The sequence below is a fragment of the Vombatus ursinus genome, unplaced genomic scaffold, assembly GCF_900497805.2.
Source record: "Vombatus ursinus unplaced genomic scaffold, bare-nosed wombat genome assembly UNPS02014797.1, whole genome shotgun sequence".
Lineage (NCBI taxonomy): Eukaryota > Metazoa > Chordata > Mammalia > Diprotodontia > Vombatidae > Vombatus > Vombatus ursinus.
The window spans coordinates 7,299,558-7,317,786 of NW_020954575.1; the positions used below are offsets into that span (position 1 = coordinate 7,299,558).

General features: G+C 41.3%; 1 long non-coding RNA gene across 1 annotated transcript; it reads right to left on the reverse strand.

Annotated features, from left to right (window-relative positions):
- Positions 1 to 7,404: 7,404 nt before the first annotated feature.
- LOC114049343 lies at positions 7,405 to 16,630 on the reverse strand. The gene is made up of 3 exons (XR_003569855.1): positions 16,417 to 16,630; positions 12,082 to 12,153; positions 7,405 to 7,445 (listed from the first exon to the last, which is right to left on the reverse strand). It is a non-coding gene; the product is annotated as an uncharacterized LOC114049343 (long non-coding RNA).
- Positions 16,631 to 18,229: the final 1,599 nt, after the last annotated feature.

Here is an 18,229-nt window from a genome sequence, read left to right on the forward strand (position 1 = left end):
CTCTGCTAAAACCCTGGAGCAAAGCATAATCTCCCATAATTACACCTTTGGTTTGACTGTAGAGTGAGACAAGTAGTTTGTATCATTAAAAGACCTAGAGTCAGAATCATCCAGAACTCCCCTTGTAGAGAATATTAGAACTATGGCTTGCCTAAAGGACTAAACCTCCTCTGTGACCATGACCGAAGCATTTGTTTTCTCTGGTTCATTTCACTTCTCTGTGACTATGGTGGCAGGGGCAGTAAAGCTCAGAGGAGGAAGCAGGAGGAGGGAACAATCTGACTGGTTCTTTTCCACAAATACTGTGAGAATTGATTGAGACATTTTAATTGGGTTGAAAGGTTGCTCGATACCCAATCAAATGAGGAGAGAAGTTCCAGGACCACAGCTTGGCAAATCCTCCAAGGAAGGGAGAAGACCCACTCAACTGCATTACCATGAGATAAATGATTATTAAATAACCAGTGATTGGGGAGATCCCTTCCTATATCCTAATTCTTTACTAGACCAACCAGCATCTGAAGGACATTGTTGATGGATGGGATTGCCCCAGTCCCCAGGGTATATGCCTTTCAATCCTGGGTGGGAGTTGTTGCCCCACCCAACTAGAAAATCTTACAAAGAATTTCATCTAAGGTAAATTCTGGCCCATTGTGTTCCACTCAATCAGGTCTGAGCAGAGGTGTACCCCTTTTTGTCTAGATTGCCCTAACTGGGGGGTGGTCTGGATAAATAGGCTCTTTATCCAAGACTGAGTGATCAGTTACACCCCCACCCAACCCCTCATTAGAATAAGCCCACCTTTCATTATAATATTCATTCTTCTCATTAGTTATTAATCAATCAGAGTTGTCACCCTCAGGAGCACCCACTCTTCCAAGGGAATATGTGTTGAGTGGCTTCCATGAGGGATCTTTGGCATTCAAGAGTGCCACTGACCCTTTCATTAGTTATATGCTAGCATGATTAATATAATGATTAATTACCCAGAAATTATGTCTCCCAAACTTTTTATACATCACAATCAGCAGATCATTAGTCTAACTCAGAGAATATTTAAAGAAGTTGATCCATTCATGGGGGCTACACTTTTCACCCTGTATGACATTTTAAGTGACAGACTTTTGAAATTCTTTGATCACCTCTTCTTTGGTAGTGTCCCCTCTGGAAGATATCTTTGGTTAGGGCTATGTACTTGGAAACCCTTGTTTTTAGGAGTATCCTCCCCCAGATCTCTGCCCCTCTCTTTGGCATTATCACCTCACTCCAAATTTCAGTACTGGTCCCCTGCCCCAAAACTTAAGGATTTTTGTCTTCCCCATCCTATTACTCAAACTAGGGAAAAGAGAGAAATGCTATTGCTATCATCATCTCAAGCTTCAAGATGGCAGGAAGCATATCATATTTAAACTTTGCATGTCCTCTAGCACCTAGAACAGTACTGTTCATGGTTCAACACAACTGGTTTAATAAGGTTGCCTGATTTTCTCCACCAGCTATCTTACTATTTACATGTTTTTACTAGCAACCATTGCCAAGATTATAATATCCACACTTGTTAAGAGCTAGGACTCTTCACCTAGGGATTTTTGTCATTCATGGCCAATAGGGCATGTGACAGGCTGAATTGTCCTCTCTCCCACTTCCCCAAGAAATATAAATATGCACAATTTTTCTTGGAGATGGTGGTGAAGGTGATAGGTATTTTTTAATGGGTATAAAAACAATTTTTAAAAATTTATTTATTTATTTTTAGTTTTCAACATTCACTTCCACAAGATTTTGAGTTCCAAATTCTCTCCTCATCTCATCTCTCCCCCCACTCTAAGACAGCATGTATTCTGAATACCCCTTCCCTTAATCTTCCCTCCCTTCTATCTCCCCAACCCACCCCTTCTCTTATTCCCTTACCTTCTATTTTCCTGTAAGGCAGGATAGATTTCTATACTCCATTGCCTGTATATCTTATTTCCTAGGTGCATGTAAAAACAATTTTTAACATTTGTTTTTAAAACTTTGGGTTCCAAATTTTCTCCCTTCCTCCCTCCCCACCTACCCTCATTGAGAAGGCAAGCAACTCAATATAGGTTATACATGTGCAGTCATGCAAAACACTTCCATAGTAGACATGCTGTGACAAACTAACTCTATTTCCCTTCATCCTAACTCCCCCCTCCCATTTTTCTATTCCCTCTTTTGACCCTGTCCCTCCTCAGAAGTGTTTACTTCTGATTACTCCCTCCCCCAATCTGCCCTCCCCTTTATCATCCTCCCCCACTCTCTTATCACCTTCCCCCCTATTTTCCTGTAGGGTAAGATAGATTTCCATACCCAATTCAGTGTGTATGGTATTACTTCCTTAAGCCAAATCCGATGAGAATAAGATTCACTCATTCCTCCTCACCTTCCTCCACTTCCCCTCCATTGTAAAAGCCTTTTCTTGTCTGTTTTATGTGAGATAATTTACCCCATTCAACCTCTCCCTTTCTCCTCCCAGTATAATCCTCTCTCACCCCTTAATTTTATTCTCCAGATATCATCCTTTCATCTTCAACTCACTCTGTGCCATCTATCTGTCTATCTACCTATCTATCTATCTATCTATCTATCTATCTATCTATCTATCTATACATATAATTTTTTCCCTCCAACTACCCTAATACTGACAAAGATCTCATGAGTTACAAATATCATCTTTCTATACAGGAATGTAAGCAGTTCAACCTTAATAAGTTCCTTATGATTTCTCTTTCCTGTTTACCTCTTCATGCTTCTCTTGAGTCTCATATTTGAAAGTCAGATTTTCTATTCAGCTCTGGTCTTTTCATCAGGAATGCTTGAAAGTCCTCTATTTTACTGAATGTCCATTTTTTCCCCCTGAAGGATTATAATCAGTTGTGCTTGGTAGGTGATTCTTGACTGTAATCCTATCTCCTTTGCCCTCTGGAATATTATGTTCCAAGTCCTGTGGTTCCTTAATGGAGAAGCTGCTAAATCTTGTGTTATCCTGATTATGTTTCCACAATACTTGAATTGTTTCTTTCTGGCTGCTTGCAATATTTTCTCCTTGACCTGGGAACTCTGGAATTTGGCTATAATATTCCTAAGAGTTTTCCTTTAGGGATCTCTTTCAGGAGGTGATTGGTAGATTCTTTCCATTTCTATTTTGCCCTCTGGTTCTAGAATATCAGGGCAGTTTTCCTTGATAATTTCTTGAAAGATTTTATCTACGCTCTTTTTTTGTTCATGGCTTTCAGATAGTCTAATAATTTTTAAATTATCTCTCCTGGATCTATTTTCCAGGTCAGTTGTTTTTCCAATGAGGTATTTCACATTGTCTTCTATTTTTTCATTCTTTTGGTTTTGTTTTACATCTTGATTTCTCATAAAGTCAATAGCTTCCAAATGCTCCATTCTAATTTTTAAGGAAGTATTTTCTTCAGTGAGCTTTTGGACTTCCTTTTGCATTTGGTCAATTTTGTTTCTTAGGGCATTCTTCTCCTCATTGGCTTTTTGGACCTCTTTTGCCATTTGGGTTAGGCTATTTTTTAAGGTGTTATTTTCTTCAGTATTTTTTTTTTTGGGTCTCCTTTAGCAAGCTGTTGACTTGTTTTTCATGATTTTCTTGCATCAATCTCATTTCTCTTTCCAGTTTTTCTTCTACTTCTCTTACTTGCTTCTCAAAATCCTTTCTGAGCTCTTTCATGGCCTGGGACTCATTCATTTTTTTCTTGGAGGCTTTGGATGTAGGAGCTTTGACTTTGTCATCTTCTTCTGGTTGTATATTTTGATATTCTTTGTCACCAAAGAAAGATTCTGTGGTCTGACTTTTTTTTGTGCAGTTTGCTCATGATCCCAGCCAATTACTTGAGTTATAAACTCATTGTTAAGGTAGGAGTCTGCTTCCAGTGTGGTGAATGTACTGTCCCAGGCTTGGCGGGGTTTGAGCAGCTGTTTTCAGAGATACTTCTAGGGACCTGTAAATTTTCAATTCTTCCAAGGTGGTATGATCAAGGGCGAGGCGTTTACTCCTTTCCTGGACTGTACTCTGGTTTATGAGTGACCACAAGCACTCTTTTCTGCCTTGGAACTGTGAGGAGGATTCCCTCTCCACCACTACTACGAGTTCCACCATGCCAGTGTTCCTCCTCATCCCTGCAGTGCCACCCAGAACTGCGACCCAGATCCAAGCATGGGCAAAGCAAGGAAATCTTGTCTGAGCACCAGCAAAGAGATCCCTGCAATCCCCCTCTGATCAGCCACTTGATTCCCCTCAGTCTGTGGGCCAGAAGCTCTGGAAGCAGCTGCCACCCCAGGGCCACGTGGGGACTGGGGCTGGGACCACGCTTCTCTCTCACTGCAGTCACAGACTTTTCCTACTGACCTTCTAAGTTGTCTTTGGCATTTGTGGGTTGAGAAGTCTGGTAAGTGCCACTGCTGCCTGTGATTCAGTCCTCTGAGGCCTACTCCAGGTTTGCTGAGGCCTGATCTTTGCTTGTGCGCCCATGCTGAACTGCATTTCTCTCCCATTCTGGTGCAATAGACCTTTCCAATCAACCATCCAGGTTGTCTTGGGCTGGAAGTTTGTTTCACTCTGTCTTTTTGTGGGTTCTGTTGCTTTAGAATTTGTTTAGAGCCATTTTTTACAGGTATTTGGAGGGGTTTGGGGGAGAGCTCAAGCAAGTCACTGCTTTCACTCCTCCATCTTGGTTCCACCCCTGTGATGGTGGTAGTGAATGGATATCATTAAGCACATGGTCCATCATGAATTTCAGGGGGAATCCCTAACTCAGGAAAACATACAGATCTATAAAATATGGTCTCTATATAATGAGAATAAAATACTTAACAAAAACGCTAAAGATAAGAGACATACAATTAATCCTGAGAGGAGGATGGAATTGGATTAGCTCTCCCAGACCCAATTGGCCTACCTCGTAGAAACTTCCCAATATAGTTCCCAGTATAGTGCCAACTATAATCCAAGTGCTATGCTAGGGTTATGACTGGAAAAGTGAGATAGGTAGTTCCTGCCCTCAAGAAGCTTACATTCTACCAGAATACTTAGCATGGGGAGAGAGATATAGACAGATACCAGGAGAGAGAGAGAGATAGACTAGCAAGTCACTCATGCCCTCTAGAAGAGCAAGCTTCTTCTCTCCATCACTGCCCACAGAGGAGATGAAAGGCCATGATGCTCTAATCTCCAGAACAGAGGTGAGAGAGAAAAAATAGAAGTTCTGTCTGCCAGATACAAAGGATGTAAGTTTCCTCAGCTTACATGTAAAATTCCTCAGCTCAGTAGGAAGAAGAGTAAGGTCAAAAGGTGGCAACATCAGAACATCTGTATTATGAAGCCTCAACTTTTTCTTCCATTCTAGTCAGATCACATATCCCGGGATCAAAGCCTTCTTAGATATGCCCTCTGAAAAACTAGAAGAAACATCATATCTTCTGTGTCTCAAACTCTACCAGAACTGAAGTCTCCATCACCACCCATTTCCAAGTCAGTTTTGAACCCACGGAGTCCTGACAGACTAAACAACAGAGAGCTGCCTCCTCAATCCAATCAACATCACTTTTTGGGGACCACCGGATCTTCTAGGAGAAGCCCAGGTAGGAAAGGGTTATTGTAAGCAGCTAGCAGGTAAATGGATGTCAGCCATCAATTACAATAGAAACCACAGGCTTATCTTCCTGTTATCTTTCAATCTTACTATTCAATCAGCCTAGTTCCTTTTCTGCTCTTACATGTCTTCAGTGATTCCTTTCCCACATACATGTTGAAATATCCTCATACCTAGCATACATCTTTCCAGATAAACCAGATGTTGACCAAATGGGAATCCTTGACCACTGAGCCATATGCATTCCCTAACTCCTTAACTACATGTAGGCTCCGAGAGAGATGACCCTTTTGTGCTTTGATTTGTTCAAAGGCTTCTCAGAGGTTTTTGAAAGGAGCTGACTTTGGGTTGTACAAACAGTAGAGCAAAAGGATGCATTCTTATCTTTTGTATGGAATTATGAAGAAAAGCAGGACCCTTTAAGTCCATAGCACCCAGAAGGAGCATATACATCTTTAATTTTCCATCACAGACTGCCTTGCTGGCCTTATTCATACCTGGAGCTCAGTGACCTCTCTTTATATGTTATTTCAGGTAATGGACACATATCTCTGTTCCAGGTCTTAGTCCTAATATCTGAATGTCTTCTTTCTCTTAGAATGTTCTCTGTGGGTGCCTGGCTGCTATTTACCTGGCCAAGCTCATTGGTAGAATGACAATAAGAGGCACACACATGTGCTGGGCCATCTTGACTGCAACCTTCCCTTATTCTCTATCCATGTGACAGAGAGACAGAGACAGAGACAGAAACAGATGGTAGACAGATAGGTCGATAGAATAAAGGAGCACTTATTAAGTACTTACTGTGTGCCAGACATGGTGTTAAGTATTGTGGATATAATTAAAAACAAGCACAACAGCTCTTGCCCTCAGGAAGCTTACATTTTAATTGAGAAAAGCAACACATAAAGGAGAGCTAGGAAAAGAGGGGAGGCATGCTACATGTGTACAAAGGGCAGGGAAGAGATATGGAGGCCTGATTCTGGACAAGATAAATAAAAAAACTAAGCCATCAGAGTCCATTGTAACAGGAGCAGAGTCCAAGCTTCTAGTAGGAGGAAAATGAGGAACCAAGGGAGGAAAACATTCAGAGTGTGCACTTCTCCAACTGGGGAGATAACACAAAAAGTCATTGACACAGCACATGTTATTTTTTAAATTTATTTTTATTTTTTTATTAATTTATTTTGATTTATCAATTATCACTTCCATATGCGTTTGAGTTTAAAATTTTTCTCCCCCTTCCTCCCCACCACCCTCCCCAAGACAGTGCACAATCTGATATAGGCTATACATTTACATTCATATTAAACATATTTTCACATTAGTGATGTTGTAAGTAGAAATTAAAACCAATAGGAGGAACCATCAGAAAGAAGAAACAAAACTCAACAGAAGAGAAAAAAAAATAGCAATTCGACTTCCATAGTTCTTTCTTTGGATGTGGATAGCGTTTTCCATCACAAGGCCTCTGGAGATGTCTTGGGTCCTTGTATTGCTGGGAAGGATTAAGTTTATCAATATTAGTCATCACACAACGTGGTTGTTATTGTGTACAATGTTCTCTTGGTTCTGCTCACTTCCCTCAGCATCAGACCATACAAGTCTTTCCAGGTTTTTCTGAAGTCAGCCTGTTCATCATTTCTTATAGCACAATAGCATTCCATCACATTCATATACCACAACTTGATGGACATCCCCCAATTGATGGACATCCTCTCAATATCCAATTCTTTGCCACCACAAAAAGAGCTGCTATGAATATTTTGGTACATGTAGATCCTTTCCCCTTTTGTGTGATCTCTTTGGGATATAGCCCTAGAAGACAGCACATGTTATTACAGACAATAACTACATTCCAAAGTACATAAGAGAGGGGCAGCTAGGTGGCACAGTGGATAGAGCACCGGTCCTGAAGTCAGGAGGACCTGAGTTCAAATCCGGCCTTAGACCAAACAGTTGACACGTACTAGCTGTGTGACCCTGGGCAAGTCACTTAACCCCAATTGCCTAAAAAAAAAAAAGTACATAAGAAGTATAATTTTATTATTCCCAAAGTCTTACCTTTGTTTGTTCCAGCCTCATTCATGCTCTGACCTAGGCTAGTTCACACAATAAAAGGAGATTTCAAATCAACAATCAATCAATCAACCAACAAGTACTTATTCAGCATCTACTGTGTGCCAGGCATTGAGCTAGATTCTGAGGACACAAGTACAAAGAATGAAACCATGTTGTTGTTCAGTTGTTTTCAGTCATGTCCAACTCTTCGTGACCCCATTTGGGGGTTTACTTGGCAAAGACACGGGAGTGGTTCGCCATTTCCTTCTCCAGCTCATTTTACAGATGAAGAAACTGAGACAAAAAGGGTCAAGTGACTTGCCCAGGGTCACACGGATAGGAAGTATCTGAGGCTGGATTTGAACTCAGGTCTTCCTGACTTCAGGCCTGGCACTCTATCCACCATGCTACCTAGCTGCCCTAAAAGAGCTTACATTCTAAAGGGAGGGACAATAAGTACATATGTAAATATATGCAACATAAATAGAAATTTAATAAATACAAATATTTACAAAGTATATACAAGGTCACTTAGGAAAGAGGGGTGGGAGTGGGAGGGATCAAAAAAGGCTTCATGAAGAAGTCATTGGGTCACATCTCAGAAGAGAGGGATTCAGTGAGGAAGAGGTAAAGGGGGAGCGCTTTCCAAGCACGGCATATGCTTGCCAGTATGAAAGCACAGAGATAAAGATGGAGTGTTGGAAGAAACGAAGAGAAGGCTAGTTAGGCTGGATTGCAGAGTATGGGCCAGGGATTAAACTCCAATGGAGCTGTAAAGACAGGTTGGGGTGGGGCAGCTAGGTGGTGCAGTGGATAGAGCACTGGCTCTGGATTTAGGAGGACCTGAGTTCAAATAGGGCCTCAGACACATAACACTTACTAGCTGTGTGACCCTGGGCAAGTCACTTAACCCCATTGCCTAGCCAAAAAACAAAAAAAAATGAAGACGAGTTGGGGAAAGGTTATGCAGGGCTTTAAAAGCTAAACAGAGGAGCCTATATTTGATCCTAGAGGCAATAGGAAGCCACTGCTGTTGGTTAAGCAGGGGAATCACAGAGTCAGCTCTGTGCTTAGGGAAAATTACTTTGGCAGAAGTGTGTAAGAGGGACTAGGGTGGTGAGAAATTTGGGGCAGGGAGGCCAATTAGGAGTCCATTGTAAATAATCCAGGTAAGATGTGATGAGGGCCTGAACTCACCTATTAGCTGTGTAAGTGTGGAAGAGTCAGATACAGGAGACGTGATGGAGGTAGACATGGTGAGACTTGGCAACTGATTTGATAGGTGAGTGAAGGAGATTGAGGAATCCAGGATAATGCCGAGATTATGAATCTGGGAGACTGGAAAGATGGTGGTGCCTTGAAATAAATAGGGAAGTTTGGAAGAGGGGAGAGTTTGGGGGAAAGTAATGAATTCTACTTTTGATATGTTGAGTTTGAGTTATCTTTTAGAAATCCAGTTTGAAATGTCCAATAGGCAATCAGTGATGCAGTACTGAAACTGAGGGGAGAGACGGCGGTTAGATATGTAGCTCTGGAAGTCTGTACGGAAATGACAAATCCATGGGATCTGATGAGGTTACCAAGAGAGAGGATATAGAGAAGAGAAGAGGGCCTAGGACCAAACCTTGGGAAACACCCACAGTTAAAGGGTGTGATGTGAACATTGGACTTGTATCATAGGATTTAGAGCAGGAAGGGACAGACTTTAGACATCATCTATTTCCAACACTCCCCCTTATTTTCTGTATGAGGAAATCAAGGCCTAAAAAGGTAAAATCACAAAATCATAGAATCTCAGAGTTGAAAAGGATCTCAGAGGCCTAGAATCTAGGACAGAGCTTCTCAGAACGGGGTCCATGGATCCCCAAGGGTTCTCTGGATAGATTTCAGAAGGTTTATGAACTTAGCAAAAAAAAAAATCACATCTTTATTTTCACGAACCTTTGGTTTCCTTTGTAATCCTATCTATGTATTTTATTTTATGCATTTAAAAACATTATTCTGAGAATGTCATACCAGACTACTAAAGAGGTTCATGATACAAAAAAGTCAAGAACCCCTGCTTGGTTTACAACGTAGAACCAGAGACCATCAAGGACCCAACCCCCTCATTTGATGAAGGAGAAAACTGAGAGCCAGAAGATTTCAGTTACTTGCCCAGGGTCACATAGGTAATAAATGAGAGAGACAAGATTTGAACCTCGGTCCTCTGACTCCAAAGCTGGTCCTTTTTCCATTGTACCACACTGACCCTCCATCCCCAGCAAGGGAACATCCAGTGTCCTAGTGGATACTGTTGTGAAAAGAGCCTTGGTCTTGGAGTTGGCCAAAAAGCTAGGATACAAATCTGGGACAGTGGTGCAGTGGTTAGAGTGCTGAGCCTGGAGTCAAGAAGACTCATCTTCATGAGTTCAAATCGAGCCTCAGACTCTTACTAGCTGTGTGACTCTAGGCAAGTCACTTAATCCTGTTTGCCTCAGTTTCTTCATCTGTAAAATGAGCTGGAGAAGGAAATGGCAAACCAATCTAGTATCTTTACCAAGAAAACACTAAATGGATTCACAAAGAGTCAGAACAACAATAATCAAATCTGAGCTTCAGTAGTAACTGATCTCAGGACAATTCGCTTGTTTAAAGCTGTTTCTGCATCTATCAAATTGGGGGTGGGGTATGGGCAGGCAAGATGACCTCTAAGTTCTTTCCATTTCTAAATCTTCTTGATCCTTTGAAACGCACCATGGGAATGTACGGTAGCAATGTACTATTGAGAGATGAGGGGCCAAAGCCAATGGCATCTTTCCTCTGTGACAGGCCTTTCTCTTCCAAATAATTCATGGTTATTTCACTTAACACGGCAGCAGTGTGTTTTATGGCTGATCGTTTCATAATTATGCAATGGAAATGTCTTTTAAAATGCCTGGGTAGCTATACATAAGCAGGATTTGTTTGAGCATCTTATGTCATTTTTAAAAGTTGGCAGTCAGCGTGATCAACTTTGGAAAGAGCTTTGAAAATGGGAGTTCCATTTGAATGAGAAGGGATGGAGTGCTCCTTGTCCTAAACTAAACAGCATCTTTTAGAATGCTGGCCTTGAGGATTCCTGGGACAATTAAATCATGTACCTGATGATTAATTGTTTAGAAAAATAACCTGGGAAGCAGGTTGCGTCAGCCAGAAGATAAATTTGTTAAAGTTCTCTGGCTCTCGCTGGAGTGAGAAATATTAGACAGTGGTGTAAACCGACTGGAGGAAAGAAGTCATAGAATGTTCCAGAGAGTTTACAAATAGAGATTGGATCCATTATTAAAAGAAAGAAAAAAAAAGACTTCCTGCAGAAGGGACCTTGGAATCCATTAGTCTAATCTCCGAATTTTAGGTTCCCAGAAAAGGGCACTGACTTGCTCAGAATCAAGTCACTAGTTAGTGACAGATGCAGGACTAGAATCCAACTCTCCTGATTCCTCATCTACTTCCATCCTACTCCACAGATGAACCATGATAATAACTAGCATTTATATAAGCACTTTAAGGGCTACAAAGTGCTATGTATATGTTATCTCATTTGATCCTTACAACAGCCCTGGGAGGTAGATGATGTTATTATCCCCACTCTACTGATGAGGAAACTGAGGCTGACAGACTTGCCCAAGGTCACACAGTTATTAAATGTCTGAGTCAGGATCTGAATTCAAGTCCTCTTTACTCCAGGTCTAACACTCTAACCTGTACAGCACTCAGCTGCCTCTCTAACAGGTTCCTAGAACTGACCCAAATAAAACCAGCCATCTCTGCCTCAACTGGATTAGAGAATGAATTCCCTAATCCAAGCCCTGACTCTAAACAGAGATGAATCAGGGTTTTGTTCATTACCTAGGGATATACTGTAATCAGTTTATATTTGCTCAGAGAGCCAATTGTTAAATTTTCAATGTCAGAATTTACACTTCAGAAATCAGCAAACACTCAAAATCAGGGCTTGATTTTGTTGGTTGAAGACTTAAGAAAGCGATGGAGAAAATTATAATAATGCCGATTAAACTGCTTAAAATTTTTTTCAGAGAGCTGATTATTAAATATTTAACAGCACACCTCTGATCCTACTTGACCTGAGGAAAAGGGATCATGAATTTGGGAAGCAGTTAGAATAGGATTTGGGAAATCCCAAAGTGTCAGGATCTGGAGACCATCTGGGTATCTCTTCCTTCTTAAAAAACGTTCGTAGCACCTTTATTTCCAAATATGCCTCTCCCCATCCTGCCCCCAGAGAGCTAGCCCTTACAACAAAGAATCAAAAGGGGGCAGAGAAGTGAGCAAGCGCTTATTAAGTATCTTTTATGTGACAGGCTCTGTACTAAGCGCTTTACAAATATTATCTCACTTGATTCTTACTTACCAGGCATTGTAGTAAATAGGCATTGAGGATAAAGTAGACAAAAATACTCCATAGTCTCAAGTACCTCAGATTCTAATGGGGAAACAAGATGTAATGAGTAGGGAGAAGGAGAGGGAATAGGCATTTATATAGCACTTATTATATGGTAGGCACTGTGCTATGTGCTCACAACAACCTTGCAAGGGAGGTGCAATTATTATCATCATTTTACAGCTGAGGGAATCAAGGCACAAGGAGGTTAAGCAATTTGCCTAGGATCACATAGTTAGTAAGTGTCTAAGGCCAGATTTAAACTCAACTCAAGTCTTCCTGACTCCAGACCCCATGTTCTGTCTACTGCACCACCGGCTATAAGTGAGTAGATATTCCAGCCTTACATGCCGTGTTCTACACCCATAATTTTTTGTGGTTTAGTCGTTTCGGTCATGTCTGACTCTTCATGACCTCACTTGGCATTTTCCTGGCAAAGATACTGGAGTGGTTTGCCATTTCCTTCATTTTACAGCTTATTTTACAGATGAAGAAAATAAGACAAAAAGGTTTAAGGGAGTTGCCCAAGGTCACCTAGATAGTAAGTATCTGAAATTGAATTTGAACTCATGAAGCTGAGTCTTCCAAGGCCACTGCCATATGCTCAGGTATTATAATTTTGTAGCATTCTGTTTTGTTGTGATTGTTTCTTCCACTCACGTTGCTGTGCTCATTGTGTATATTGATTTCCTGGTTCTATTGACTTTGCTTTGCGTCAGTTCGTACAAGTCTTCCTAGGCTTTGCAAGATGATATTCCATAATATTCAGATTTTACAATTTGTTTAGTCATTTCCCGAGGGATTTACTTTGTTTCCAGCCTTTTCTACTATTAAAAAAGTACTGCTATAAATATTTTGGGACCTTTCTTTCTATCTTTGCCCTCCTTAGTGTATGTACCTAGCAGTGGGATCTCTGAGTCAAGGGGTAGGGGCATCTCACTCATCTTCTTGGCATGATTCCACATTGATTTCCAGAATGGTTGGGCCAATCCCCAACCTGCCTTTTTATACCATTCAATAAACACAATGCAAATTCATTCAGGCCCAAGTGAGATCCAGGGTTGGGCGACAGTACTGGAAATAGGGACTGAAATTTAAATACCCAAAAGCAAGTAGGTGGGGAACAAACTATTTCCACCCTTCTTAAGAGTCAAATGCCAGAGGTTTACCTTACCTTCAAAGCTTTGGAAAACCTCAGACAGTTTTCTTTCAGCCTTTCCTTCTCTGAATTTTATGGCCTTTGCAAATTACTTTCGATTAAAAGACTGAAAGGCTTCATAAATCTTTGGGGAAACCACAAGAACCAGGTGCTTCACAGATGGGAAACTGAGGCCCACAGCTGTGAAAACCACATCCAAACCAGAAATTCAGAATCTTTCACTGACACTTGGGCCGTGAAAATTCTCTCTAACAGCAATGCTGATAAACTTAGACCTATTGAAGATGAAGAAAGTAGGATAAGTGAACAACAGTAATAACTGCAGTCTGTGCTTTAATAAAACTACACTTATCGCTTCCACATCTCAGGGGTAGGGACCTGGTGCCTCCGTGATCTGGAAAATATGAGTAAAATTATTTGGCCCTCCTTTCGTACCAGAGAAGAAGTCTGAATTTTTTTCTTTTTCTTTTATGGGGTATTTACAGAACCTTATTGTAAAATTTGGGTTAAGTATTTGGTCATAGGCTCTGTGTCATCTGCCAGCCTTCACATGTCATCTAGGACTTTCACAAAACTCCCCCAAAATTCCCATTTAATTTCTTACTCCAACCTGAGGTACAGTGAAACTGTGATGGGGAAAGTTGCAGTGTGGAAGGAATAACCATATAAGTAAAAGAAAAAAAACATAACCTATAGTACTTTAAGGTTTACAAGGGCCTTCACTCACAAACAGTCTTATGAGGTGGGAAAGTACAAATATTATTATACCCATAAGAAATTGAGGCTCAGAGAGGTCAAGAAATTTGCCCAAGGTTGCACAGCTGGTAATCTGATGCTAGATCTGGGGTTCTTTTCACCACATGACGCTGCCTCCAAAAAATCTGGAGATTTTGATTCAACCTCAAGCCTGGGCCTGAAGTATTGCTACTGTAATTCATATACCTAAATTCTCATTGTCACCAGAAGAATCATCATTAGGATGCTGAGAAGAAGCCCAAGCGCTGGGGAGAATTTGGGTCACAGGTAAAAGATTTCCATTTTTATTTCCTTAACTGCCTTGAAATCAACATCTCCCCTGCCTGTGTGAGTCCCTGAAAGGGTGACTGATTTCACAGGGAAGACTGTAGTTGAAGTTCTTAATGGTGCCCTGAGCTTTGAGTGATTGTTGAAATTTAAATAATCAAAGCTACCTCCCCTCAATCACCTCCACTTGCCTCACATTCTGAAGGCATTGTCTTTTTCACGCCTGGGGATTCAGAGTTCCAAGAGAGAGGCAGGTAGGCTATGAGAAGGGAGAAATCCCAGAAGCATTCTGCTCAGCATCCAGGTCGAGAAAAGTTCCTTTTTTTTTGACTTGGTTGTGGGAAATGGTCATTTTGTTTTGTTTTGTTTTGTTTTTAGAGTAGTGAGTCTTAATATGTGCAAAATGAAGACCCAAATGGCCTCTTTTCCTTCCTGGGCTAATGACTACTACATAAGACCACAAATTCAAAGCTTAACCCTTAGAAGCCATTAAGTACACTTCCCCTCATTTTACAGATGAGGAAGCTAGGCACAGAGACATCAGGTGATTTACCCAGGGTTATATAGCCAACAAGTCTCAGAGGCAAGGTTTGAACCCAGGTTTTGGATCCCCCATTCCAAGGCCACTATTCTATATTGTCTTCCATCCTTCAAGGTCTGTTTAATCAGATCAATTGTGTTGGATCTGGCAGACTTCCATGTTGCTGTTTGGTAGTTTTTCAGTCATGTCCAACAACTCACAACTCCATTTGGAGCTTCCTTGGCAAATATGCTAGGGTGATTTGCCATTTCCTTCTCCAGCTCATTTTCAGATGAGGAAATGAGGCAAACAGGGTCAAGTGACTTGCCCAGAGTCACACAGCTAGGAAGTGTCTGAGGCCAGAGTTGAACTCAGGAAGATGAGTCTTCTTGACTCTGGCCCGGTGCTCTAGCCACTGTACTACCTGGCACAGTGTCCCAGTAGGCAAATGAATCCTACAAGCCGATGTCACATCTTTCCCTTTGTATCCAAATATGAGCCTGCTACCTCATGGTCAGTAAGGTGGGTCTTTGGAATTGCTCTTCCAAAGGTAAAAGGGTTATTCTAGTCTGTTCTACCCAATAACACTTCATTACTAGGCGACTAGCTGGGGTTACAATCACATTGGAAGCCAGGGTTACAATCCCACTTGAGGCCAGTGTTTAGAAAGAAAAGGAGGGGCAGCTAGGTGGAGCAGTGGATAGAGTTCCAGCCCTGAAGTCAGGAGGACCTGAGTTCAAATCTGACCTCAGACCAAACACTTGACACTTACTAGCTGTGTGACCCTGGGCAAGTCACTTAACCCCAACTACCTTAAAAAAAAAAAAGAAAGGAAAGGAACCTGGATATCATTAGTCCAAATCCTTCATTTTTTTGAGGAAAGTAAGGCCCCCAGAGGCCAGAGGATTCTAGATCTAGAACTGCAAGAGACCTTAGAAGGTCATCTCTCCCTTTCATTTTATTGATGAGAAAACTAAGGCCCAGAACTATAAAGTGACTTGTTCAAAGTTACAGACAGGCTAGATACATGACAGGCAGCTTAGGTAGCACAGTAGAGAGAGCACTAGGCCTGGAGTCAGAAAGACCTGAATTCAAATCTGGCCTTAGATACTTACCCTGGTAAAGTCACTTAACCTTCTTCTGCATTGGTTTCACCAACTATAAAATGGGGAAAATAGTAGTCCTTCCCTCCCAGGGTTGTTGTGAGGATTAAATAAGATAATATTTTTTAAAAGTACTTTGCAAACCTTAAAGTGCTATATAAATGCTAACTGCTCTTATCTTTAACCATAGAACAGAGTTAATTGACCAGGACAGAAATCAAACCAGAGATCACTGACCCACACAGGGATCTCATGACCTTGATCTCATTAGCACTCTGATATTGGTCTCTTAGCATCTGAGCTAGCCAGCTCAGACAATAGATCACCAACCCTCCCCACCCAATTGTTCTGATCTGAGGCACAGCTGATTCCTTTCCAATTATGATGATGGACACCCAAGGGACAGTATGCCTCAGAACGCCCAGAAACAGTTAATTCCCTAAAACCATTCCTATTAATCTTGGGGTCTGGATAAAATCTAAATTTGGGGCCTCAATTACCTGATCGTGTCCCTTGTAGATTTAGCTGGCAGTAATATTGATGATGACTGCAATCATGTCTCCCACTTAGAGACCAAATTGCAATCCTGTCATAAGCAATCTGTCCTTCAAGTGCATCAGGATGTGGTGATTATTTTTCTTGTTTCTCCGTGGTAGAGATTTTTTTTAGTCACTGAGTTCTTAACCCTTTGTGCCCTATGAGGGACAGCAGAGGTCCACCTAGACAAAGAGGAAGTAAAAGATCGGGTGATGAAGGATTTAATTAAATGAATAGTTATCTGAAGCCATTCATTGGTTCAACAAAAATTAGTAAGTATCAACTGTGTGCAGATTATTGTTCTAGATACCAGGGAAAACACAAAGTTTGGAGAAGATAGAACTCAAGCCCTTGTAGACCTTACAGTTTTGCCAGGGGATAAGAAAGATTGATAGGAAAGATATCATGGAGTTAGACAGGGTGGGATCGGGCAACTGAATGCTTAAAAGAGAGTGAGAAGTCAAGGATGGCACTGATATTGTAAACCTGGGAAGGCTGCCAATGCCCTGGGCCAGAGTCAGCAAACTCCAACCTGAGGGCCAAATCAGGCCCACTGCTTTGAGATAGGAACAGATTTTACATTTTTAAATACAATAAAACTTTATTTCAAAATGTAAAAACTATTCTTAGCTTGCTGGCCTACAAAAATAGGTGGGCTTGAGGCCCATTGACTCAAGAGCACAGAGCCTGCTTGCTGAAGGGCACCAGCCACAGCTCCAAGGTGATACTGGAAAGGAAGAGTATGAGGGTACCAGAGGGAAGGACTGGGAAAATTTTGCTTATGCACCTGGCCAAGGTTAGTTTATAACTGTCCTAAAAAGAAAGAGGGTGGAGGGAGGTTGAGAAGAAGCTCAAAACATATCCCCTATGCTAAGGGGGAAAAGGCATATTATCTGGTAGCTTCCTAATTTAACTAATTACTCAACTAGTTTCTGTAGGGCTGCAGGAAAGTGCTGTCAAAATAGAAATATAACCAATTTAAAATTTGTTCAATTTTTGTACCATATAAATTTCAGTGCCCCTAGCAAAGCTTCTGTCTCTCCACCTTAGGTATGACAGTTGTGAGTTCATGATGATGAAGTGGAGGCAGTGAGTGAAGAGAAAATGGGCAGTGAAAGGGAGGAAAGGTATAACATAATAGCTTGTGGGGATTAGCAAGGTCAATTAAAGATTCTTAAGGATGAAGGAAGAATCCTTAGTATGTTTGTGGGCATAAGGGAGCGAGCCAGTAGATAGGGAGATATTGAAGATGACAGAGAGAGACAGAGAGACAGAGATGAAGAGACACAGAGAGAAGGAGACAAAGAGAGAGACAGAGACTGGAGAACAGAAAAGGGAAATAGGTGAAGATGCAATAAGGATCATTCTGGGACAGGGGTTGGTTTAGTGGTTAAAGCTTGGGAATGGAAGAAAATGAGACCCTTGTTGATCATCTAACCTTGAACAAAAGATTTACTTAGCCATAGCATTAATATTCAGCAAGGATACAGCATAGAATCAGTTGAATATGGCTCTCCTGCCTCCATATTTGCCATGGTGGCTCACCTTGTCAGCACGATGTGTTAAGTTTGAGAAGCCCCTGACTCCTTGTGTGCTGAGTTTTTATACTCAGATGATAGGAAGTCATATCAACAATTTAATCCTTAGTCTCAGGATGGTTTCTTCTGCCATCCCACTCCTTGGTCCTAAAAGTCTTCTAAGTGACCTTTTACCACTTAAATGACCTTAGAGCAATTATTGGACAATCATGACCTCAGGGATGCAAGAATCCTGGCA